This window comes from Beta vulgaris, chromosome 1, assembly GCF_026745355.1.
Source record: "Beta vulgaris subsp. vulgaris cultivar EL10 chromosome 1, EL10.2, whole genome shotgun sequence".
NCBI classification, from domain to species: domain Eukaryota; kingdom Viridiplantae; phylum Streptophyta; class Magnoliopsida; order Caryophyllales; family Amaranthaceae; genus Beta; species Beta vulgaris.
The window spans coordinates 31,553,248-31,578,773 of record NC_079202.1 but is presented as its reverse complement, the minus strand read 5'-3'; the positions used below and the strand labels follow the sequence as shown (position 1 = coordinate 31,578,773).

Sequence of the window (25,526 nt, the reverse complement as noted above, 5' to 3'; positions counted from 1 at the left end):
GAAGATGTTGGATGTGAGACGACGATGAAATTTTGGGGTTTCTGGTTTCGTTTTATATAAGAGGGTTTTATATGTAATTATTTACTTGGATTGGTGCAAAATAATAAATCAGGCAGGTTTGCCCGAGTGGTTAAGGGGGAAGACTTAAGATCTTCTGCACTCAAGTGCGCGTGGGTTCGAACCCCACAGCCTGCATATATTGCAAATGTTTTGCTTTTCTAGTTTTAAAAACTTTGCTAAATTTGTTTAGTGAGGTACGGAAATCGGTGCATTTTTAATACTTAAGCAGGTTTGCCCGAGTGGTTAAGGGGGAAGACTTAAGATCTTCTGCACATAAGTGCGCGTGGGTTCGAACCCCACAGCCTGCATTCAAAATTCATCTTTTTTTTTTTTTCTAAAAAAAATTCCTAATCAAGGAAATGTAACTTAACAAGCTAGGTTCAATTTGATTCCAAGTAATTTATATGCCTTTCCATCGTTTGCTTGTGTATCATCCATGCTCCCTATAGATCTGGCTCATAATATCGACCAACTTTACTTACATTATTTTTGAAAGCAAAATAGAGACAAAATACTCTTCTCATGAACAGAGCATTCCTTGCTAAGTTAGGATGGAAAATTACAACTGACTACCAACGTTAATGAATTAAACTTATTAAGGAAAAATACCTCAATAAATCAACATTCTACATGTATCTCTTGAATCACAAGACTCCCCTATATGGAAGAAAATCCTACAACAAAGATATCTCTTACGAAAAGATATAAGATGGAAAATTGGGGATGAGAAAAGCATCCTATTCTAGCTTCATAATTGGTGTACTGATCAAAATCTCTTATTTTTGCTTATCGTTCCTATTCACCAAATATATTCAAATCTAAGTCTAAATAACTTTTTATCCTACCTAATCACACGTAGGATTTACAAAACTACAATAATTTCTCCCCCAACATTTGATCAACACATAAAAGGAAAACAAGTTCCACAAATCGACTTACTAGACTCAACCATTTGGGGACCCCACTCATCAGGAGAATTCACAATAAAGTCAACGACCTAGTTTGCTCATAATTTGGACCTCAATGAAAAAAGGTGGCCTTTTAGATGTATTTGGAAGATCAATATTCCTCCCTAACTTCAAGTTTTTCTATGGCAAATTTGGCATAACAATCTAAAGATTCGTTCGATTCTTCACAAGAGACATATTATCATGATAAGTCCCTACGGAATTTGTAACTGTAATAGCCCTGTTTTTAAAGAGCGTTTATTTAAACATTAAATATAATTATTAAGTTAATTATGTTGCGAAATTTATTATTTTATTTGAGTTGTGGAGTTATTATTATTATTATTATTATTATTATTATTATTATTATTATTTTATATTTTCGGATTTTAAGTTTAAGTTGAGCGGTTTTTGGCCCAAATAGAAAATCGAAGTCGGGTTCTCATCCTTTGTTGTTGTCGGTTAGATATGCTTAGCCCAAATATTTTCTTTTGTCGGTTGAAGATAAACTAAAACTAAACCCCCCAAAATCTTTTCTCTCTCCCCGTATTCTAATCCCCAAAACTGAAAAACCCAAAACCCCAATTGAGGAAACCCGAAAACCCTCTCTCGCTCACCTTCGCCTGCGTGTCGCCGGCGATTCCTTCCAGGCTTTGCCGGAGTTTCCCCCCCCCCTTGCTGCTCATCGGAGCCTCGTCGCCTGCCTGTTACAACTCGCTGTTTTCTCTCCTCTTCTCCGTTCTCTGTAGCGCAAGGCGGTCGTGGTGTTGCGGTGTTGTTGTTGCTGCCGCCGTGCGTGCGCTGCAAGCTGTCGTGGCTCGACGCCACGATTCTCTCTCCTCTGCCGCTCGTCGGTGCCCGTCGCCGTGTAGAAGCTTCGAAACCCCTAACCCCTGTTCTTCGCTGCTCACAAGAGCAGAGGTACACCCGCACCTCTTTGTTTTCTTTTTGAAATTATGATTAAGCACAAGTTTAATTACCCTTGTTAGTTTGTTTAAGGTGAACCTAAATTAGATTTTATTGAGTTAATCTAGAATTGGATTCTTGTTTCATTCAAGATTTGATTATGATTATGGAATATTAGTTTAATTGAGTAGAGATTATAATGGTTGTTGTTGTTCCACTGTTGTTGTTATTACTGTGGTTGATTATGTAAATAGTTATATTAAACGATTGTTCTTTGTTTAAATTAGAAAGCCAATGATGTTGTTGAAATGTTTGTGTTATTATGGCAGTTGTGTTGTTGTTGTTGATGTGTTGTTGTTGCTGCGTCGTCGTTGTTGTCACTGTGTTGTCGTTATTGTTGTGTGTTGTTGAAGTTGTGGTGGTGGTGGTGGAGTAGTATTGTTAATGTTGTTTAGATTTCAGTAACATAAGAATCTTTTGGTTCTTGGTAGTGTTAGATCAAATTATAATTCTGTTTTGCTATAGTGAATTAATTAATAAGTTGAACAAGATTTCTATGTTTATTTTAAATTGTTGGGCCAGTTTGAATGGATGGAGTTATGTGAAATGGTTCTTTATCTGATTGAATTAATTTTCTCAATTATTGATTGATGTTTGAATTAGTAGATGGCTTGTTCTACTAAGAAACTTAGCTAAGTTAGCTTTCCTAAACGGATATTAATTGTGGAAATAGAGAGTGGTATTATTAAAATTAGCGTGGTGAATTCTTAGAATTGAGTATGAAAAGTTATAGCAGTTGTGAATTAATTTCCTAAACTTATGTTAATGTTTGAACCATTACTAGAATGTTCTCAAATTGATGAATAGAATTCTATGAAGTTGTGTTAATTAGATGAAAGTTTATACTAAAAGTGTATTGATGAACTATAAGAGTTAGTTTCTAAAAAAGTGTATAATCTAATTGGAATTGTTTAATGAGTTGAGTATCTTACGAATTAGACTTTAAAAATGGATTGACTTAATTAGTGAACTCACATGAAGTTGGAGAATAGTTTAACTAATTAGTATTAATAACATGAAGACAGTTGGAGTTAGTTTACCTTACCATGGATTAAATTATGAAGGTTGAGGTTATAATAGGGATGTCAATATAAAATATGTATTTGAGTTAATATAATGAGCTTGTATCGATTGTTTATAATTCACAAAACTGGGATAGTATATGGGATTATTTAAGTATGTATAAGCTCGTGGATTACTTCCATGTAGTCTCGGTTATATAGCGGTTTAATCTGATCGGAATGAGATAGACTCACTTTATATGGTTATAATTGATTTTTGTTGTTGATTATATGAATTAGATTCCAACCAATGATATAATATGAACTATATTTAGTTACCTTGAAATAATCTTTGTGTAATGAGCTCTAAGTTATAGAATACAAGTTACTCTCGATAGCTAATTCATTCTAGTTAAGAGATATATTGTTAGTTTTGTGGTTATTTCATAATCACTATGAGTGTTGTCGAGATAAATGTGGATTAATAATTATGAAGTGTAAGAGACTATAAGTTATTTATATATGCAAGAGTATAAGTTCGGCGTAAGTGGTGCAGTAACTCTTCTTAGTTAATTCTAAGAGAGAGACATAGGTATGGTAAGTGTTGCCAAGACTTGATAACTAATATTGTTGACAAGATGAATATATAGATTGGTGATTATAAAAAGGAAAATTGGTATGAACTATGTATATGCAAAAGCAGGTAATGTGTAGAATTGACTTAGTAATTCTCGTTAGTTAATTCTAACTGAGAGACCTAGTGATATTGTTGTGGATATTTTATCGACATGATTAATTACTACCAGTTGTGGCTCACAAGCATTATGATGGTAATTGGAATTAAAACACATAGATGTATCGATTTGGAAATACGTATTTATAAGAGTTATATGTTAAATGATTATGATTACCTACGAGGGAAAGCACTTGGTTTGGTTCGTTGTTCAAAGATCGTTATAAAGGATTACTAAATCATTGGATGAGTTATATGAATGATCGATTGAGTTATGAACGATACTCGAAAGAAAGCTTAAAGGGGAAAGTAGCCTCGTCTGAGTCGACGGATGAGGTGACATGAACAGTGCCCCATGGACTGTGAACCTTGGGGGCCCCACAGGGACAACTGCCCATTGCTCTGTGGGGCGATAATCGGGCGATATATCAGGTAATGTGAAACCTGTGGATGGCTGATGAAATCAGCGGAAAAATGTACTCCGGACTAGTCGCGGTTATTGGCCAAAAGTAAAGTGAATGGTTGGGTGACGACCCCCACTGTCGGAGTGTAAGTTTGTCTCCTCCGCCGCGTTCTCTTTCCCCCTGGTTAAAAGGAATGTTATCTCAGAGTATGAAAGTTATATCGATAATGGATTCCCGATAAGGAATCGTATCGTGGTAAGTTGTTTCGATATTGGATTCCCGATAAGGAATCATATCAGGTAAGTAGTGAATGTTTATTCAGTATATGAATATGAATATCGATATTGGTTTCCTGATAAGGAGGCATATCATGGTAAGTGATACTAATGTTGGATTCCCGATAAGGAATCGTATCTGTGTTTTGTGGATTCCGATATGGAATCGTCATAGTGAAAGATGTTATGTTATTTATTACCTGATAAAGGTTTGTGTAGGACAGTTAAGGGAATGATTGATAGAGTATGAAACATAAGTTTGGATTTCTGATAAGAATCAATTAAGGAAGTAAAGTATATTGCTTATATCAAAGTTGGTAAACCCAGATTCCTTATAAGGGATCGTGATATGTTGAAAGGTTAACTAATTAGTTTCTATATAAGATATGTATCAATTACAAGATTGTTTCAAGTCATGTTGTTGAGTTTGCTATTATGTGAATGACGATGTAGTAGAAAAAGAACAATCAGATAAAGATGTTTAAGTATGTTGTTAACATGAGTTGATGTGATGCATGCTATGACAATGTGATTATGTTGACTGTTGAGTCGTTTTAAGTAAAAGCCACCAAAGCATGTGTTACTCTTGTTTACGGGTTAGTACTCAGCTTTGCTGATGTGTGTATGTTGTTTTGTCATTTCTGTGGCCTGTTACTTGGTGGGTGGCAGTATCTTAAATGTTCCAGGTTGAAGCCGTGAGTTATTCTTTTCCAAGTTGAAGCTAATACAAGTTGGAGCAGTATTATAGTTGCTATCGAACTGAGGACGCTTGACTTTGTAATAGTTAATTGTTTATTTTCCATAATTTATTTCTACATTTAAGAGTCGCTAGTTAGTGCTCCTGATTCTCTATTGGTTGTTGCTCCGAAAGCGTTGAGATGGTTAAGCTTTGGGATTTGGAAATATTTTTTATAAATTGAATTTGCAAACAGGTTTAAATCATTTATCGCTTTAGCGTTGTCCTATTTTCAAAGGAAACTCTGTCGGATTTTCTGTAGAAATTTATGGGAATAAAGTCTGAGAATCAGAGCATAGTTGCAATAGTTAATTAATTTGAATAGAGTTAGCAATTGAGTTCCATACTCTCCGATGTAGTTCGGTGAGTGTGATGGTAATAGTTCGGGTTATCTCGACCAGAGTTTCTTTCGCTGTGCTTAATCCTCTGTAAGCTGGTCGGGAGAATTCGGGCTGTTACATCAACGAATTCAGCTTCTGAGCTCACGAACCCCTTAGAAATGGTAAAAAAAACATGTCAGAGCTTTGGAATCACTCAATTATGATGTCCGAGCTAGGAGTTAGGCCCAAATTACGATTTTTGGCCTAGATAAGCACGAAACAGACGCGAAAAATCGGACTTCAAGGAATTCAGCTTCTGAGCACACGAACCCCTTAGAAATGGTAAAAAAAACATGTCAGGCTTTGGAATCACTCAATTATGATGTCCGAGCTAGGAGCTAGGCCCAAATTACGATTTTGGGCTCAGACGAGGAAGAAACGTGCGCGTAAAATCGGACTTCAACGAATTCAGCTTCTAAGCTCACGAACCCCTTAGAAATGGTAAAAAAACATGTCAGACTTTGGAATCGCTCAATTCTGATGTCCGAGCTAGGAGTTAATCCCAAATTACGATTTTGGGCCTAGATGAGCACGAAACAAACGCGAAAAATCGGACTTCAAGGAATTCAGCTTCTGAGCTTAGGAACCCCTTAGAAATGGTAACAAAAACATGTCAGGCTTTGGAATCGCTCAATTCTGGTGTACGAGCTAGGAGTTAGGCCCAAATTACGATTTTGGGCCTAGATGAGCACGAAACAAACGTGAAAAATCGGACTTCAAAGAATTCAGCTTCTGAGCTCACGAACCCCTTAGAAATGGTAAAAAAACATGTCAGAGCTTTGAAATCACTCAATTATGATGTCCGAGCTAGGAGTTAGGCCAGAGTTACGATTTTTGGCTTAGATGAGCACGAAACAGACGGAAAAATCGGAATTCAAGGAATTCAGCTTCTGAGCACACGAACCCCTTATAAATGGTAAAAAAAACATGTCAGGCTTTGGAATCACTCAATTATGATGTCCGAGCTAGGAGCTAGGCCAAATTACGATTTTGGGCTCAGACGAGAAAGAAACGTACGCGTAAAATCGAACTTCAACGAATTCAGCTTCTGAGCTCACGAACCCCTTTGAAATGGTAAAAAAACATGTCAGGCTTTCGAATCGTTCAATTATGATGCCGAGCTAGGAGTTAGGCCCAAATTACGATTTTGGGCCTAGATGAGCACGAAACAGACGCGAAAAATCGGACTTTAACGAATTCAGCTTATGAGCTCATGAACCACTTAGAAATGGTAAAAAAAACATGTCAGGCTTTGGAATCGCTCAATTCTGATGTCCGAGCTAGGAGTTAGATTTTGGGCCTAGATGAGCACGAAACAGACGCGAAAAATCGGACTTCAACGAATTAAGCTTCTGAGCTCACAAACCCCTTATAAATGGAAAAAGAAACATGTCAAGCTTTGGAATCGCTCAATTCTGATTTTCGGGCTAGGATTGAGGCTTAAATTACGATTTTGGTTCTAGATGAGCATGAAACAGACGCGAAAAATCGGACTTTAACGAATTCAGCTTCTGAGCTGACGAACCCCTTATAAATGGTAAAAAAAACATGTCACTCTTTGGAATCGCTCAATTCTGATGTCCGAGCTAGGAGTTAGGTTTACGATTTTGGGCTTAGATGAGCACGAAACAGACGCGAAAAATCAGACTTCAAGGAATTCAGCTTCTAAGCTCACGAACCCCTTAGAAATGGTAAAAAGAAACATGTCAGTATTTGTAATTAGTCAATTTTGATGTCCGAGCTAGAAGTTAGGCCCAAATTACGATTTTGGGCCTACATGAGCACGAAACAGACGCGAAAAATCGGACATCAAGGAATTCAGCTTCTGAGCTCACGAACCCCTTAGAAATGGTAAAAAAACATGTCAGGCTTTGGAATCACTCAATTATGATGTCCGAGCTAGGAGCTAGGCCCTAATTACGATTTTGGGCTCAGACGAGGAAGAAACATACGCGTAAAATCGGAATTCAACGAATTCAGCTTCTGAGCTCACGAACCCCTTAGAAATGGTAAAAAAAACATGTCAGGCTTTGGAATCGCTCAATTCTGATGTCCGAGCTAGGAGTGAGGCCCAAATTACGATTTTGGTTATAGATGAGCATGAAACAGACGCGAAAAATCGGACTTTAACGAATTCAGCTTTTGAGCTCACGAACCCCTTATAAATGGTAAAAAAACATGTCAGTCTTTGGAATCGCTCAATTCTGATGTCCGAGCTAGGAGTTAGCTTTACGATTTTGGGCCTAGATGAGCACGAAACAGACGCGAAAAATCGGACTTCAAGGAATTCAGCTTCTGAGCTCACGAACCCCTTAAAAATGGTAGAAAGAAACAGGTCAGGATTTGGAATTGCTCAATTATGATGTCCGAGCTAGGAGCGAGGCCCAAATTATTTTGGGCCTAGATGAGCACGAAACAGACGCGAAAAAACGGATTTCAAGGAATTCAGCTTCCGAGCTCACGAACCCCTTAGAAATCGTAAAAAAAACATGTCAGGCTTTGGAATCACTCAATTATGATGTCCGAGCTAGGAGCTAGGCCCAAATTACGATTTTGGGCTCAGACGAGGAAGAAACGTACGCGTAAAATCGGACTTCAACGAATTCAGCTTCTGAGCTCACGAACCCCTTAGAAATGGTAAAAAAAACATGTCAGGCTTTGGAATCGCTCAATTCTGATGTCCGAGCTAGGAGTGAGGCTTAAATTACGATTTTTGGCCTAGATGAGCACGAAACAGACGCGAAAATTAATACTTCAAGGAATTCAGCTTCTGAGCTCACGAACCCCTTAGAAATGGTAAAAAAAACATGTCAGTCTTTGGAATCACTCAATTATGATGTCCGAGCTAGGAGTTAGGCCCAATTTACGATTTTGGGCCTAGATGAGCACGAAACAGACGCGAAAAATCGGACTTCCACGAATTCAGCTTCTGAGGTCACAAACCCCTTATAAATGGTAAAAAAAACATGTCTAGCTTTGGAATCGCTCAATTCTGATGTCCGAGCTGGGAGTGAGGCCCAAATTACAATTTTGGACCTAGATGAGCACGAAAGAGACGCGAAAAATCGGACTTCAAAGAATTCAGCTTCTGAGCTCACGAACCCCTTAGAAATGGTAAAAAAACATGTCAGAGCTTTGGAATCACTCAATTATGATGTCCGAGCTAGGAGTTAGGCCCAAATTACGATTTTTGGCCTAGATAAGCACGAAACAGACGCGAAAAATCGGACTTCAAGGAATTCAGCTTCTGAGCTCACGAACCCTTAGAAATGGTAAAAAAAACATGTCAGGCTTTGGAATCGCTCAATTCTGATGTCCGAGCTAGGAGTTAGGCCCAAATTACGATTTTGGGCCAGAGACGAAACAGACGCGTAAAAATCGGACTTCAAGGAATTCAGCTTCTGAGCTCACGAACCCTTAGAAATGGTAAAAAAAACATGTCAGGCTTTGGAATCGCTCAATTCTGATGTCCGAGCTAGGAGTTAGGAAATTACGATTTTGGGCCTAATGAGCACGAAACAGACGCGAAAAATCGGACTTCAAGAATTCAGCTTCTGAGCTCACGAACCCCTTAGAAATGGTAAAAAAAACATGTCAGGCTTTGGAATCGCTCAATTTGATGTCCGAGCTAGGAGTTAGGAAATTAAGATTTTGGGCCTTGATGAGCACGAAACAACGCGAAAAATGGACTTCAAGGAATTCAGCTTTTGAGCTCACGAACCCCTTAGAAATGGTAAAAAAAACATGTCAGGCTTTGGAATCGCTCAATTCTGATGTCCGAGCTAGGAGTTAGGCCCAAATTACGATTTTGGCCTAGATGAGCACGAAACAGACGCGAAAAATCGGACTTCAAGGAATTCAGCTTCTGAGCTCACGAACCCCTTAAATGGTAAAAAAACATGTCAGGCTTTGGAATCGCTCAATTCTGGTGTCCGAGCTAGGAGTTAGGCCAAATTACGATTTTGGGCCTAGATGAGCACGAAACAAGCGAAAAATCGGACTTCAAGGAATTCAGCTTCTGAGCTCAAGAACCCCTTAGAAATGGTAAAAAAAACATGTCAGGCTTTGGAATCGCTCAATTCTGGTGTCCGAGCTAGGAGTTAGGCCCAAATTACGATTTTGGGCCTAGATGAGCACGAAACAGACGCGAAAAATCGGACTTCAAGAATTCAGCTTCTGAGCTCACGAACCCCTTAAAAATGGTAAAAAAAACATGTCAGGCTTTGGAATCGCTCAATTCTGATGTCCGAGCTAGGAGTTAGGCCCAAATTACGATTTGGGCCTAGATGAGCACGAAACAGACGCGAAAAATCGGACTTCAAGGAATTCAGCTTCTGAGCTCACGAACCCCTTAGAAATGGTAAAAAAAACATGTCAGAGCTTTGGAATCGCTCAATTTGATGTCCGAGCTAGGAGTTAGGCCCAAATTACGATTTTGGCCTAGATAGACACGAAACAGACGCGAAAAATCGGACTTCAAGGAATTCAGCTTCTGAGCCACGAACCCCTTAGAAATGGTAAAAAAAACATGTCAGGCTTTGGAATCCTCAATTTGATGTCCGAGCTAGAGTTAGGCCCAAATTACATTTTGGCCAGAGAAGAAACATGCGCGTAAAAATCGGACTTCAAGCGAATTCAGCTTCTGAGCTCACGAACCCCTTAGAAATGGTAAAAAAAACATGTCAGGCTTTGGAATCGCTCAATTCTGATGTCCGAGCTAGGAGTTAGGAATTACGATTTTGGGCCTGATGAGCACGAAACAGACGCGAAAAATGGACTTCAACGAATTCAGCTTCTGAGCTCACGAACCCCTTAGAAATGGTAAAAAAAACATGTCAGGCTTTGGAATCGCTCAATTCTGATGTCCGAGCTAGGAGTTAGGTTTACGATTTTGGGCCTAGATGAGCACGAAACAGACGCGAAAAATTGGACTTCAAGAATTCAGCTTCTGAGCTCACGAACCCCTTAGAAATGGTAAAAAAAACATGTCAGGCTTTGGAATCGCTCAATTCGATGTCCGAGCTAGGAGTTAGGCCCAAATTACGATTTTGGCCTAATGAGCACGAAACAGACGTGAAAAATCGGACTTCAAGGAATTCAGCTTCTGAGCTCACGAACCCCTTAGAAATGGTAAAAAAACATGTCAGGCTTTGGAATCGCTCAATTCTGGTGTCCGAGCTAGGAGTTAGGCCAAAATTACGATTTTGGGCCTAGATGAGCACGAAACAAATGCGAAAAATCGGACTTCAAGGAATTCAGCTTCTGAGCTCACGAACCCCTTAGAAATGGTAAAAAAAACATGTCAGGCTTTGGAATCGCTCAATTCTGATGTCGAGCTAGGAGTTAGGCCCAAATTACGATTTTGGGCCTAGATGAGCACGAAACAGACGTGAAAAATCGGACTTAAGGAATTCAGCTTCTGAGCACACGAACCCCTTAGAAATGGTAAAAAAACATGTCAGGCTTTGGAATCACTCAATTATGATGTCCGAGCTAGGAGTAGGCCCAAATTACGATTTTGGGCCTAGATGAGCGAAGAAACAGCGCGTAAAATCGGATTCAAGAATTCAGCTTCTGAGCTCACGAACCCCTTAGAAATGGTAAAAAAAAAACTTGCAGGCTTTGGAATCGCTCAATTCTGATGTCCGAGCTAGGAGTTAGACCCAAATTACGATTTTGGGCCTAGATGAGCACGAAACAAACGCGAAAAATCGGACTTCAAGGAATTCAGCTTCTGAGCTCAAGAACCCCTTAGAAATGGTAAAAAAAACATGTCAGGCTTTGGAATCGCTCAATTCTGGTGTCGAGCTAGGAGTTAGGCCCAAATTACGATTTTGGGCCTAGATGAGCACGAACACACGCGAAAAATCGGACTTCAAGAATTCAGCTTCTGAGCTCACGAACCCCTTAGAAATGGTAAAAAAACATGTCAGAGCTTTGAAATCCTCAATTATGATGTCCGACTAGGAGTTAGGCCCAAATAACTATTTTGGCCTAGATAAGCACGAAACAGACGCGAAAAATCGGAATTCAAGGAATTCAGCTTCTGAGCTCACGAACCCCTTAGAAATGGTAAAAAAACATGTCAGGCTTTCGAATCGCTCAATTCTGATGTCCGAGCTAGGAGTTAGCCCAAATTACGATTTTGGGCATAGATGAGCACGAAACAGACGCAAAAAATCGGACTTCAAGGAATTCAGCTCTGAGCTCACGAACCCTTAGAAATGGTAAAAAAAAACATGTCAGGCTTTGGAATCGCTCAATTATGATGTCCGAGCTAGGAGCTAGGCCCAAATTACGATTTTGGGCTAAGACGAGGAAGAAACGTACGCGAAAAATCGGACTTCAACGAATTCAGCTTCTGAGCTCACGAACCCCTTAGAAATGGTAAAAAAACATGTCAGGCTTTGGAATCGCTCAATTCTGATGTCCGAGCTAGGAGTTAGGCCCAATTTACGATTTTGGGCCTAAATGAGCACAAAACAAACGCGAAAAATCGGACTTCAACGAATTCAGCTTCTGAGCTCACGAACCCCTTATAAATGGTAAAAAAAACATGTCAAGCTTTGGAATCGCTCAATTCTGATGTCCGAGCTAGGAGTGAGGCCCAAATTACGATTTTGGACCTAGATGAGCACGAAACAGACGCGAAAAATCGGACTTCAACGAATTCAGCTTCCGAGCTCACGAACCCCTTAGAAATGGTAAAAAAAACATGTCAGGCTTTGGAATTGCTCAATTCTGATGTCCGAGCTAGGAGTTAGGTTTACGATTTTGGGCCTAGATGAGCACGAAACAGACGCGAAAAATTGGACTTCAAGCAATTCAGCTTCTGAGCTCACGACATGCAATGCAATGCAATTCAGCCTTGGTATAGAAGTTTGACGAGCTGGATATATTTCTAACAACGACATGCAATGCATCTTGGTCAGAAATACAATCAAAATTATCGTCCGCACAAGTTCCAAATGATCGGTCAGATTTACTAACAAGGGTGTTTAATGCTAAAGTTAAAGAGTTGAAAAAACATGTTCCAAAAAAAGGGATCTTTGGAAAGGTGGTTGCTTATGTAGATGTAGTTAAATTCCAAAAGAGGGGTCTTTCGCATGTTTATATGTTGTTGATCCTCGACCAAACTGATAAGTTAACCACTACGGATGAATACGATATAATTATCAGAGCAGAAATACCAAATGAACAACAAGAACGAAAATTGTACAAGAGAGTTCTTAAACACATGATTCATAGTCCATGTGGTGTTCATAGCAGGGATTATTCACCATGCATGAAACAGGGGATTTGTAAGAAAGGATTTCCTAAGTTATTTACTAATGCAACAATGCAAGGAAATGACTCATATCCTCTATATCATTGCTGACAAGATCGTCCACATGTACCATTTCATCAAAATTCTCAGATAGAAGTAGACAACCGATGGGTAGTTCCTTACAATCTATAGAGATATGCAACAACATTAAGTGTGTCAAATATCTCTACAAATATATACATAAGGGTTCGGATAGAGTATCCATGGATGTTGAGAATAGTGATGAGAATGCACATTACGTGGATGTGAGATGGATTTATGCACCAGAAGCTTTTTGGAAAATTTACAAATTCCCTTTAACTCGAATGTGTCTAGCTGTAGACCAATTGCAGGTCCATTTACCAAACATGCACCAATTCAAGTGAGATTCGAAGGGAATAACCTAATATCAGACGTATTAGACAACCCGAGAACTCCAAGACGATGCCCACTTAGTTCTTTAGATGAATGAAATTGATACGGGGTCAAGAAGATATCTTTGAAGAGAATTCCTCCAGCATTACAAGTGGCTTAAAGGAGAGAGAGATATCACTTAATGTTTGCGTAAATGTTTCCTTCTCCATTTCTAAGATAAAGATTTTACCTAAGATTATTGCTCAACCACGTGCGAGGTCCCCAATCATTTGAACATCTACGAACAATCAATGGTGTCAAATACCAACATTCGGAGCTACTGCAGAATCCCTTGGTCTAATTGAGAGTGATGAATAAAGCATTCATTTGTGTCTTTTAGAAGCATATTTTGCAAGAATGCCATCATCTTTGCGAAGATTATTCGCAACCATCTTTGTATACTGCCAACCAACTGGATTACATTCCCTATGGGACGAGATTTTCACTTTCATGGTTGAGGATTATCCATCTTCAAGTATGATAACAGGCTAAAGTCGTATCACCTATTCAAAAATAACCTAAAGTCCACTAACTAGTAGTCAAGGAAGTCAGTATCGAATCCATAAGGAGAAAGTTATATTATTGTATCTGAACTCTAATATTGTACTCACTAAATCAGATGAAAATGGTTGATTTGCTGAACTAAGAAAATAACAAAATTAAAGACGATGGAATGAATAATCAATTAATAAAGAACTAGGATTATTGATCACTATGCATACAATTCGGGAAATTAGGGACGAATGACAACTACCTAATAAGTCAATTGATCTATGACACATGTAATTTCTCTCGAACATTACCTCCCTCAAAGATCACCTAACCACTCTCGCATGGTCAAGGATCACTTTGCCTAATGATTGAAAGCTTATACGAAATCTCTACTCTCGAAGCAGATTCAATATTGTCATAGTGGAAATACATATCAGACCTAATTTATAAATCTAGCATGAACGATTCAACCACAGGAAACAATTGAAATAGAAATTAATTAGACTAATCCATCAGTCCCTCATTGCATACATAGATCCCCACAACTGTAGAAATAAAATTACTCACTCATGTTTACGAAAACAATAATAAAATCAATATAATAATTCATACTTAGAATAGTTGCAAATAACTACTAGATGAATCTAATCAATAATAGAGAAAACAATAAAGAAGATTACCAAACTGAAGAACTATATTGAACTTGCAAATAATCCAAAGTTTTGATCTTGAATCCAAATCGAAAAGCAACAAATTAGGGTTCTTGAATTACTCTCTAGAAAAAACTATGAAAAACAAGGGCAAAACAAAAGAAGAACAAAAGATGTCTTAGTAATGTTCTAATTTTCGTCTTTATACTAAGCCTAAAATATAAAGGAAAACTAATACAAAAATTAGCCCGAAAATCATTAAAATACGTGTGTCGGGTAAACCACCCGATCGGGCCAACCACCCGATCGGGCCAACTCGCCCGAACCCATCGGGTGAAAAGCTCTTTATTGCTGAAAGATAATGGACTACCCGCCCGATCGGGCAAGCTCGCCCGATCCCATCGGGGGGGAGTTTTTTCCTCTTTTTTCAACTCTAGAAAGCAGCAAGATGAATATGTTAGCAGGCCTTTATCGGGCGCGAAAACTGCGATTTTGTGTCAACTTGTGAAGGTTGTATAGCTCAAACCATAAGTACGTTTGAGGCGTGTGACCTATAAAAGATGTCCTCTTGTTATTAACTCTACAATGCAGCCAGATGAATATGTTCTCGGGCCGGATCGGGCGGGAATAAAACTGCAATTTTGCATCAACTTGCGAATACTGTGTCTCTCAAACCAGAAGTTCGTTTGCAGCGTGTGACATATCACTTGAAATCCCTTCAAGTCTAATCTCCAACACAATTGGAATTTCTTAATTCCAATTTTTTTTATCAAAAGTTATGATAAAAATAGTGAACAAGTGTCAGTTTTGACACTTCTTTCACTAACTCTTTGCTTCATTCTAACTCGAAATTGTCCCAAATGGATGCGTTGTGATCCTTGTGCAATCTATCTTCCTCCTCAATGATTAATAGGCTTGATCTTAGATAATCATAATCAATTTGCATCAAATTAACCTGAAAATCATCGAAACACGTAAATGGGGAGTAGTAGAGCAAAACTTAAGTAAATCATGCAAATATACACCTAAATGCTCTAATATGAACTAGAAATGCAACTTAAATGCACCTAAAACTCTATATAAAACCATGATATCAAACTCCCCCAAGCTATACCTTCGCTTGTCCCCAATCAAAGCACAACATGAATATGAATAAAATTGCTTCACCCCTCAGATAAGAAGTTCAGGTTCAAACATTTTCAAACTCAAAATCCTTTAAGCAAGCAATATTCAAGTTCGGTTACTTAGATCACCCTGACCACCAATCACCTAAGCAAAAACAGTTGTCCTACATAACATACAAATCTTGAAAAGGTGCTCACCGAGGTGTCACTCCTCTTAATTTTGTGGCAGGCATAATATGTGCCCGAACACTTACCAACCCAACCATAATAGCCCCTCCCGCTCACACTCTTCATGCGTTCAGAAAGGTATAATATCACTCATCGTAGTTAGGTCGACTCAAATAACAAGCTTACTCTTTAGCTTTGGCAAATTGACTCAATATTAATTCAGAAAACAATCAAACACATGCTCAAAAGGTCTTTGTCAGGGTTGTAATGGGGCTCGGATAAAGGTAAGGAAATTATTTGGGGAATGTGGTGCAAAAGCCAAGAAAGGGGAGCAAAAAACACTAGTAATAAGACTAGATGTGGCTGAAACAACTCTCATGACCTCAACAACATGACCAAGACAATAACCAACTTTGAAATCTCACGAACCAACTAATACTCGTCTCTTTCATCATAATTTCCAACATTTTTGAAATTTAATGAGTGTAGATCATAGAAATTTTTCAGATTTCTCACTATCATTTTTCACTTTATTTTTGTTTTTCTTTCTTTTCTTTGTATCAACATAGACATTATTTCAAACCAACCCACAAAATCACCCACACATCATAGGATCAACCTAACGAATTGGTCCCCCAAGCTAGGCTCGGGACAATAATCACTATATAGGCTCAAGGTGTATAATGTGGCTTAATATCAAAATAAAAAGTCATTAGGCTCAGCAGGGCTAGAAGGGAAATTAATTCCTTTATCAACTGAGGCTTAAAATTAAACAAAAGAACGTCTCTATCACAACACATGTCTAAATTCACCAGAAATCAACGAGTACATTGCGAAAATCAAGATCAGAATGCTACGAGGAACTAACACACAAGAATAGATTGGATATGGATATAAATTCATAGGCAACAATGAATCCTAACAGTATAACCAGTTCAAGTATGCAATTCAAGTATGCGTGTTATCATCAAAATTCACTCAAGATTAAGGCAACTAGAGATCACATCACAACATCACAATAACAAATGCTTAACTATCCAGTGTAGTGAGTTAAATCATTTTCTCAAAGCATAGTATGGGGCATAGGGAAGCAATCAATTCACTCCATATGCAACTCGTATTTTTGGTATGTTTCAACAACTTTTTTTTTGTGTTTTTCCTTTTTTTTTGAAAGCAATTAAGTTAACTAAACTAATCTAAAAGTGGTAAAAAGTAAAAGAAAATCAATACTTAGAGAAATCCTCGTCCAAGCTAAACTTGGCAATGGCCTCATTACAACAAGGGGAAGGAAAGAGACATGGACATCAATTTTCCATCAACCTGCATCTAGCAGTTTCGTCACTTCTGGTTGTACCACACATTGTAACCCGGGTTGGATTGTAATGTTAGGGTGGTGGCCCTCATCTATATGAATTTGGTGCTCATTAAAGTCAAGGCTTAATCATGTCAAGTAATCAGTGTTATATTAATTGCCTTTTATGAGTCTTCAAGACCGTTAGAAAATGTTCTTCACCTGCAATAGACTATAAGACAAGCACATCATCTGAAGTATCACGCAAGGGGGAATGAGGCATGCATTCATGGATAGGTTCATCTATAACATCAACATTATAGCATGATTCCTCTAGCATTGGGTTCCTAGGGGCATTGGTCAGGCAAAAAATAACCTTATCATCCCCCACAATTAATGTCAGTTTCCCACTTTTAACATCTATAGCTGCTCCAACAGTGTGGAGGAAAGGTCTCCCGAGGATAATGGGTGTTTGGGTATCTTCTGCCATGTCTAACATAACAAAGTCTACAGGGATAAAGAATTTACCTACTCTAACAGGAACGTCCTCTATATACCTAGGGGGTATTTCACAAAACAGTCAGCCATTTGTAGAGTAATGGTAATACATTTTAAGTCACCCATATTCAGTTATTTACAAATAGAAAGAGGCATGACACTCACAATGGCACCCAAATAACATAAAGCTTTGTCAATAAATATGGTGTCGATGTGGCAGAGGATGGAAAAACTCCCTAGATCTTTCAATTTAGGTGGAGACTGGTATTGTAAAAGGGCATTGCATTCAGCAGTAAAAGCCACAATTTCCACCTCATTTAGAGTCCTCTTTCGCATAGTAAGTAATTTTCAAATTTTAGAATAAGCAGGCACTTGATTTAATAATTCAGTAAATGAAACTATTACATGTAGATTCTTTACCACCTCAAAAAACCTACATACTGGTGGCAAGCTTCTTCTTGAGCATCCGATTTGGGAATGGTAGCTTAATCACTGGAGTCGTAGTTTTCTTCTTAGTCACCTGCGTAGTCTTGTTTACAACTCATTGCTTTTCCTGAGGTTTAGCATCCTCGGGCACTTCTTGTGGTTTCTGAGCAGCTGATGATTCCACCTCTAGCGTTGCTAGGGCAGCGTACTACACTCCACTTCTAAGGGTAATAGCATAAGCAATGTCCATTGGTTTCGAAGGTAATGACCTAGATGGCCTACTAGCAGAAGACCCCAACTGAGTTATTTGTGACTCCAACATCTTATTATGTGTCCCTTGTAGCTTGTTCTGAGCATGCATGCTCTCAAATTGAGACCTAGTATCTGGTTGGAAGAAAAGGATACCTTTCTACATCTCCGGCATGAGATTTTTGAGTACAACAATATTTGGGTTTAAAGGAGGTGTGATGTGATGTTGTTCATACTGATTTCTCTGAAAGCCTAGAGGAGCTTGTGGTTGTGACTGATACTGCAGAAACTGGGCTTGTGGTATGGACTGTTGTTATTGCTGAGGTTGTGGATAATGCTGTTGTTGTGGATTCAACACATTATTGCTCCTATATGAGAGATTTTGATGATGTTGCATCCCAGAATCGTATATATTGGAGTAAGAATCGAACTGGGGCTTGTCTTGTGAATGTTATGCATGCATTGTCTCAGTAGAAGGTGAGAGAGCGGGGAACTTAGTTTCTCCGCCGGAAGCTCAACAATTACCCATCTCGTATCTGCATCAACTACAGTGTAGAAAATCTGACACAAATACCACTTGTCAAAACCATGATGAGGATAAAGGCACTGCAGATCCTTGAATCTTTCCCAGGCTTCATACAACTACTCTCCAGGATCTTGGGTGAAAGGCACTATCTCATGACGCATATCTGCAGTCATTTGATATGGGTACCATTTCATGAGGAAATTTTTTGATAACTCTTCGCAAGTGGTGATGGAGGCAGATAACTTGCTACACCAAAATAGAGCTTTGTCTAGCAGAGAAAAGCTAAATATAGTCATTTTCATCTCCTCAATAGAAAGACCAGCTTGTTTCTGAGTAGCACAATAGTGTGAAAATTGCTGCAGGTGCTGGTTTGGATCTTCAGAAGGTAACCCAGCAAATTGATTATTTTGAACCATGTTCAGCACATGAGATTTGATTTCAAAATTTGCAGCAGCGATAGTAGGCAACCGTACCCTGCATAAAACTGCATAAAACTTTGCTTTCTTATTTTTCTTTTTGAACCATGTTTGTGCTGGTTTGGATCTTCAGAAGGTGCTGGTTTGAACCATGTTTGTGCATAATTTCTAAAGGTTGGTTTAACCTCGTCAACCATTTTAAGAGAAATAGGTTTGATAAGAGATTCTTATTGTGGTGAAGATGGTAGAGAAGGTGTCTTTTGGGAGGGTGTCACTGCATAAAACTTTGCTTTCTTATTTTTCTTTTTGAGTTTACAAGTAGTCTTTTCAATCTCCGGGTCAAATGGAATGAGATTTGAGAATTTTAATTTCCAGCTTGTACACTAAAAACACTAAAGCAAACATGAGATGATCTAAAGAACAAATGTTCTTCAGAGTAAGTTAGTGTAATACTATGTTTCAGATAAAATATAAATAAACCGTCTGTCCGACAACGACGCCAAAATTAGGACAAGCTAAAGGGGTATTGCCTAATCAAAAATAACCTAATGTCCAGTAGCTAGTACTTAGGGAAGTCAGGATTGAATTCACAAGGATAAAGTTACACTATTTTATCCGAACTCTAATATTATACAAACTAAATCAGACGAAAATAGTTGATTTACTGAACTAAGCGAATTATAGAATTAAATACGAGGGAATGAATCAATTAATAAAGAACTATGATTATCGATCACTATGCATACCATTCGAGAGATCAGGGACGAATGACAACTACCTAATATGTCAATTTATCTAGGGCACATGTAATTTCTCTCGAACATTACCTCCCTCAAATATCACCTAGCCGCTCTCGCATGGTCAAGGATCACTTTGCCTTATGATTGAAAATTTATACGAAATCTCTACTCTCGAAGCAGATTCAGGATTGCGTTAGTAGAAATACAAATCAGGCCTAGTTTGTAAATCTAGCATAAACGATTCAATCATAGAAAACAATTGAAATAGAAAGTAATTAGACTAATCCATCAGTCCCTCATCGCATACGTAGATCCCCACAATCCTAGAAATAAAACTACTCACTCATGTTTATGAAAACAATAATAACATCAATATAAAAATTCATACTTGGAATAGTTGCAAATAACTAAGATGAATTTAATCAATAATTGAGAAAGCAATAAATAAGATTACCAAACTCGAGAACTATATTGAACTTACAAATAATCCAAAGGTTTGATCTTAAATCCAAATCGAAAAGCAACAAACTAGGGTTCTTGAATTACTCTCTAGAGAAAACTATGAAAAACAAGGGCTAAAATAGAAGAAGAATAAAAGATGTGTTAGTAATGTTCTAATTTTGGTATTTATACTAAAGCTTAAACATAAAAGAAAAGTAATACAAAAATCAGTCCAAAAATCATTAAAATACACGTGTCGGGTCAACTCACCCTATCCAATCGGGTGAAAAGCTCTTTATTTCGGAAATATGAAGGACTTCCCTCCCGTTCGACCAAGCTCGCACGATCCCATTGGTCGGGAGTCTTTTCGTCTTGTTTTCAACTCTAGAACGCAGCCAGATCAACTTGCGAAGACTGTGTCTCTCAAACCAGAAGTCCGTTTGCAACGTGTGACATATCATTGGACATCCCTTCAAGTCTAGTTTCCAACACAATTAGAATTTATTGATTCCCAATTTTTTATCAAAAGTTATGATCAAAATAGTGAACAAGTGTCAGTTTTGACACTTGTTTCACTAACTCTTTGCTTCATTCTAACTCGAAATTGTCCCAAAAGGATGCGTTGTGATTCTTGTGCAATCTATATTCATCCTCAATGAGTAATAGGATTGGACTTGCATATATAATAATTTGCACCTTAATAACTTGAAAATTATCGAAACACGCAAACGGGGAGTAGTAGTTGACTTGAGTAAATCATGCAAATATGCACCTAAATGTTCTAATATGAACTAGACACAACCTAAATGCACCTAAAACTCTATATAAAATCAAAACATTGTACGACAAATAATAATGACGTTCTCACTCACAAGCTTTTGCAAGAGTTAGAGCATTTATTACAGCTATTATGAAGAAGAATTATATGGCTGGGCCATCATCACACCTCTCAATGAAGATGATGATTAGATAAATGATATGGTTGTTGATAAGTGTTGACCCTTGAGTTTTGAAGATGACTTAACCACAAAAGACATATTGTATTTTATTTATGTTAATGCTAGGTAATTCATTCTCGAGCAAAGAGAATACTTGATTGAAGATTAAAATGGAGAATTAATCAAAGATCGAAGTGAAGATGTTCAAATGATGAAGTATCAAGCTTGGAGTGAATATTAGAATACATTAGGGTGTATTTAATATCTTCTTGTCAAGGTTGAGTGAAACCTCAATATAGTTTGTGGTGAATTCTCAAACAGAGCTTGGTTTTATTCCCATGAAAGGAACAAACATTGGCACAGTTAGGAACAAGGTTAAGGAACAGAGTTAGAAACAACTTTAGGAACCCCTAATAATTCCTAAGTGGTGCGCCTAACATTACTTGTGCGCCCAACAGGTTAGTTAGGAGTTCTAGGTTAGTTTTGACTAGATCCACTATTTTAGGGAGTTTGTTAGGAAAAGATTTAAATTGATTTTCTGATTTAATTAGGATAAATATCAAACCGTTTTAAATCTTATCATTTATATTTTTAATTAAACTAAAATATTTTGTTTTCAAAATTAAATACAATTTCCGGTTTTACAAAGATTTTCTTTTTAAAATACAAAAATAACTTTCGGTTTTAATTAACTTATTTATAATGATATTTTCCTAAAAACTATTTAAAGAAAATTTTTTAATTACTCTCCAAGAAATCAATTATCACGCTTAACACTACTGCTACACGTTTGTAGTTAGTGGTGAGTGGGCTTAGTTAATTATTTCCAAAGTCTTAATTAATTTAAATAGTTTAATTATTCCCCAAGTATTTAAAATCACGTAATACTTATTGCTTCTTGTTTTTAAGTTAAGTAGTGGAGGAAGTGGATTCATTACTTCTCAATGAATATTTAATATAAACTAATTAATTAATTAAAGTCATGGACATCATGGGATAATGGATTAAGTAGTGGATAGTTTATGTCTTGCCTAAGTTCTCTATAAATAGGTGCCTAAACCTTAAAACATTTTGTGTCTGACTTTTAGGAGTCACACCAATGGGTATTTGACTTTTATAGTCTCACCAACGTGTGTCTAACTTAGCAAAATATCCTTAGTTGTCTTAAGAGTTAGTGTCGTTCCTAAAGAGAATTCATACTTACTTTATTCGAGTTATTACTCTTCCATTGTTTTACAAATTATATTTTTGGGTAAAGGGTTTGAGTGAACTCTTGTAAGTGTGAGAAGCTTTGAGTGAAGCAAGAGAAAGAGAAAGAGAAAGTAACTTCGAGTGAAGTTTGAGAGGAACGACAGTTGTGGGAACTTCTTGGGAACTTGAGTTTAGTACTTAAGTTGTGGCTCGAGAGAAAATAATAGGTTTGTAATCAGAGTTGTTTTGGCCTATTATAGTGGAAAGTTTGTTAAAATCCCTTGTGGTCGAGGTTGTTTCTTCCTACTGGCCTAGGAAGTTTTTCCTCTGCTAAAATCTCTCGTGTTCCATTGTTGTTCCCAAGTTTACTTTTAATTCCGCAAAAAGTATAGCTTATTCTCTCACTATAATTCACCCCCTCTTATAGTGCTCATATTATACAACAATTGGTATCAGAGCGGGAACTCTAAAATCAGGAAACCCTGTTGAGTTCAAGATCTTGAAAAATATGAATACTAGAGAGAAACTGGAAGAAGGGTACTCTACGCAGAGGCCACCAATGTTCAATGGTAAGTTTTACACTACTGGAAGAACAGAATGGAGATCTTTATCAAAGCCGACAATTACCAGGTATGGAGAGTCATAGAGGTAGGGATTTTGAAGTCACTACCACTAATGACAAGAATGAGGTAATTCAAAATCATTCTGATTTTGATAAAGAGATTTGAAAAATGGAAATTAATGCTCTTGCTATAAAATTGCTTCATTGTGGTCTTGGACCTCATGAACACAATCGTGTCATGGGATGCAAAACGCAAAACAAATTTGGGATCTTCTTGAAGTCACTCATGAAGGTACGAGTGAAGTTAAGAGATCAAAAATAGATCTTTTGATGAACAATATAAACTTTTTCAAATGAAACAAAAGATCTATCAAGACATGTTTACACGTTTACTAATATTATTAATGAGCTAACATCTCTTGGAAAAGTGATTACTCTGAGGAACAGGTACGAAAGGTCCTAAGGAGCCTTCCTAGGGATCGATGGATGGCTAAGGTAACTGCCTTACAAGAAACTAAGGACTTTACGAAGTTCAATCTGGAACAACTTGCTGTTCCCTTATGACTCAGAGTTGCAATTGGACAATGAGAATGGAGAATATGTCCAAGCAAAAATCGATTGCCTTAAAAGCTGATGAAAGTGAGACTCGAAAACTGAGAAGAAGAATCCGTCTCATGGTCCGAAAATTCAAAAGAATGTTTAGGAACATGAAGAATGGAGAACACAAAGGTAAAATAAGAAATATTCTAACAAACTTGTTTGTCATAAGTGTGGCAGTTCGATCACTTATCAAGGATGTCCCAATGGGAACAAGAAAAGGCAAAGGAAGGAACGAAGAAAGATAGGAACAAGGAATACAAAAGTTCCTATACTCATCTGAATGAAGAAAGCTATGGTTGCTGCATGGGGAGATCTGACTCCGAAGAAGAAGATGATCCTCAACCAAATGAGGAGACTGCAAACTTTGTCTATGGCTCTTGACAATTCCGAATCTGATGAAGAGATTGAATCTCTTGAGGCAAGTCTAGACACTCTCAAAACTCGTCTTAATTCTTTAAGTAAAGAAAAATTATTTGAGTTTATTGTTGACGCGTAAATGATTGCAAAGATGAGCCACTAAATAAAACAATGTCAACATGCTTTAAGTGTTGCAAAGGAACATACCTCTTGGCTTAAAAGTTTCGAATTGATATTGAGAAAAGATTTTTGAGTTGTTTGACAAAAATCTTAAATTAAAAGAGGATTTCGAAAATCTTAAAAATGAGAACTACTTGTTAAGCTTGAGTTATCACAATTAAAAGAGTTTGTTCCTGAAGTAGTTCTTTGACATTAAGTCAGTTCCCTTGCAAAGTTTCAAATCTGAAATAAACGAATTGAAAAATCATGTTTCTTATTTTGGAAAAAGAAAAAGGAACTTGAGGGGAATACACTAGTAGAAAAGAAGAAAATCTCATATTCCAAATGGATTAAGAACCCTCAAACAAAACGAACGAAGGTCTTGGTTTTAATCACAAAAAGAAATTTGAAAAACCTAAAAAGAGAGTTGATTTACCAAGTGATAAAGTTTGTATGTTTTGTGGGAACACTGGTCATTTAGGAACTCTTGTCCTAAAGACTTGGTCGCTTAAGAGAACTTGGAAACAAGTAAATAATTGGAAAAAGAAATCTATTGTTCCTGAAGGAAAGGAACCCAAGAAAGATTGGGTTCCTAACTCTAACAATTAGTTTTCTTGAGGTTGGAGTGAGGGGGAACAACACATGGTACCTAGACAGTGGTTGTTCTAAGCATATGACTGGAGATAAATCAAGATTTCTCTCACTCTCAGCCTATGATGGTGGAAAAACGTGACTTTTGGTGACAACAAGAAAGGTAACATAGTTGCCATGGGCAAAGTTGGTAAGTCATCGTCACATTCCATAGATAACGTTTTTCTAGTTGATGGTTTGAAGCATAATTTGTTGAGTATTTCCCAATTCTGTGATAAAGGGAACTTAGTAAAATTTAATAATGAAAAATGTTTGATAGTCAACAAAAGTACAAAGGATGTTATTTTAGAAGGAACAAGAAAGGGGAACACATATGTTGTGGATCTTAACCTTGTTCCCAAAAATAAGTTTACATGCCTTAGTGTTATTGATGATGATTCTCTTTTATGGCATATGCGTCTTGGACATGCTAGTTTTTCTTTGCTTGACAAACTTCGTTCTAAAGAACTAGTTTTAGGTCTACCTTCAATTAAGTTTCATGTAGATCGTGTTTGTGATGTGTGTGCTAAAGGGAAGCATGTTAGATCCTCCTTTAAGTCCAAGAATGTGGTAAGTACCACAAGACCATTAGAGTTGATTCATATGGATTTGTGTGGACCAATGAGGATTCAAAGTAGGAGTGGCAAGAAATATGTGTTGGTTATTGTTGATGACTTCTCTAGATTTACATGGGTTATTTTTCTTTCTAGCAAGGACGAGACTTATGATGAGTTCCTTGTCTTTGCAAAGAAAATTCAAAATTTGAGTGGTCAAAAATTGTTACACCTTAGATCCGACTTTAAGCTTGATGACTTTAGTAGGGATCTTGGCTTAGATCATAATTTC

At 37.5% G+C, this 25,526-nt stretch overlaps 3 non-coding genes across 3 annotated transcripts; all 3 read left to right on the top strand.

Annotated features, from left to right (window-relative positions):
• The first annotated feature begins 112 nt into the window (after window positions 1-112).
• Window positions 113-195, top strand: TRNAL-UAA (transfer RNA leucine (anticodon UAA)). The gene has a single exon. It is a non-coding gene; the product is annotated as a tRNA-Leu (tRNA).
• A 90-nt stretch (window positions 196-285) lies between these two features.
• On the top strand, window positions 286-368 carry TRNAL-UAA (transfer RNA leucine (anticodon UAA)). The gene has a single exon. It is a non-coding gene; the product is annotated as a tRNA-Leu (tRNA).
• Window positions 369-18,703: 18,335 nt separating this feature from the next.
• LOC125494510 (small nucleolar RNA R71) lies at window positions 18,704-18,807 on the top strand. Its single transcript, XR_007270757.1, has one exon. It is a non-coding gene; the product is annotated as a small nucleolar RNA R71 (small nucleolar RNA).
• Window positions 18,808-25,526: the final 6,719 nt, after the last annotated feature.